Source organism: Morus notabilis, unplaced genomic scaffold (genome assembly GCF_000414095.1).
Source record: "Morus notabilis unplaced genomic scaffold, ASM41409v2 Scaffold658, whole genome shotgun sequence".
In the NCBI taxonomy this organism is placed as follows: domain Eukaryota; kingdom Viridiplantae; phylum Streptophyta; class Magnoliopsida; order Rosales; family Moraceae; genus Morus; species Morus notabilis.
Window position 1 is genome coordinate 281397 of NW_010358177.1, and position 2242 is coordinate 283638.

A 2242-nucleotide genomic window follows, 5' to 3' on the forward strand; every position below is an offset into this window, starting at 1 on the left:
CGGGCCCCGGCCACGGGACAGCCTCCCCAGGACGGCCTCGAGGCAGCCCCAAGACAGCCCCGGAACAGCCCCGGGGCAAACCCGAGACAGCCCCGGGACAGCACCGGGGCAGCCCCGGGATAGCCACGGGGCATTCCCGGGATAGCCACGAGGCATCCCCGGGACAGCCCCGGGGCATCCCCGGGACAGCCCTGGGCCATCCCGGGACAGCCCCGGGCCCAAGCCCATATTTGACCCTGATTCGGCCCGGCCCAAGCCTGTGAAACGGCCCACGAAGAAGCCCATTTCATTTGGTCCAGTGGGCCCTTCATGGGCCCAACGTTCGGCACGTGACTGGCCTCACGTTTGGCCTATCACGTGCCTCCCGTTTGGCACGTAATAGGCCAAACGGGAGGCCCGTCACGTGCCGCACGTTGGGCCCGCGAAGGGCCCAACGGAAAAAATCAAATTTCAACCCTAAAATCCCCAATAAATACCCCTTAATTCCACCATAAATCCCACACAACAATTCACTCTCATCTTCTCATTTCACTCTCATTCTATCTCTCAACTTGTCTCTTTTGATTTTGATTCTAAGCTTTTTTCACGCGTTCATTCATTTTCTAGCTCTTTCATTTACAAAGTTCAATCAAGTTCTATCAATTTCCAGAAAATGGTCTCACCAAACTTCCCTGATTTCACTGCTCTTCCTGACCTTGGTGAGGAGACATTTTTTGAGGAAGAAATGATGCCTTCCAACCCCACCCTCAATGAACCATAAAATGCTCCGGTGGATAATGCTTCAGTACACAACGAGGAAGCTGGAGAACGTAACAGAGGAAAAAGACTGTGAATTTCTCCGGCATGGCAGCATTTCACCGAGGAGCCCCGACCAAATCCAAAAACAGGTGAGATAGAAATTCATGCGGTATGTAAATATTGTAAAAAAACACTTTTCTAATAAAAAGGGTGGGGTATTGGTCATCTGGATAGACATTGGAAAGTATGTCTACCGTTGCACCAAGGTGGGAGTGTGGACTCCCGCCACATGAGTTATAAAATTTTACATACGATGCACAACGTGCTTGTGAGGTACTAACTAAATTTCTAGCTAGTGCTGAATTGCCTCTTTCTTTTGCAGATGATGCCTCCTTAGAAGAATTCATCCAGACAACCTTTTGCCCACAATTTAAACGGGTAAGTAGAAACACAACTCATTCTAATTGCGTGAAAGTTTTTCATGCAATGAGACAATCTCTTGTTGATAATTTTAGGACTTTTAATGCTACTGTGTCTTGCACTTCTGATCTGTTGGAGGGGTGTAATAAAACTGGATATTTATGTGTCATAACGCACTACGTTGATGACGATTGCATTTTACAAAAAAAGAATAATTAGTTTTCGTTTATGTCCATATCCTCATAACGCAACAGCTATTTTTATTACAATAATAGAAATTTTTGGGTTTTATGGGATAGAAGATTAAGTTTTAACAATTACTTTTGATAATGCGTCAGCTAATACAGCTGCAATTAATCTGTTTAAACATAGTTTGAAACCGGCATTTGGAGGGGAAATTTTTCATCAACGGTGTGCATGTCACATTATTAATTTAGTAGTTCAGGCAGGAATTGAACATATCTCAGCTAATCTTACAAATATTAGAGAATCATTATCCTTCATATCTAGTTCTGGAGCTCGGCTCCAAGAATTCAAACAATATTGCAGGAACAGCCAGATGCGCCCAAGAAAGTTTCCAACTGACGTGAGACATAGGTGGAATTCAACATATTTAATGTTGAAGGTAGCACTCCCGTATTCACAACTTATCACGACATACGTAAGCAGTAAGAATGATCAAATTTTAATTTTTGATCCTGATTGGCAGATTGCTGAGTATTTTTTTAAATTTTTAGAAGTTTTTTACAATGCTACTGAATTACTTTCTGGTGTTTATTATCCTACTGCACATTTAGCTTTACATCAACTATTTAATATTTCAGAAATATTTTCTTATTATAGGGATACATAACTTTTTGGAAATATAGTTAACTTAATGAAAAATAAATTTAAAAGTTATTGGTCAGGTTGTCTTATGTTATATGCATTGGCAACCATTTTAGATCCTAGGTACGGAGTAGATGGAACTGAATCATTGATGACTGCTATCGCAGAGAATTTAAAAATAGATATGCAACGAAGTATTACTGACGCTAAGAAAATGTTAGAAAAAAATTTTAGTTTGTATGAAGCAAAATATAGC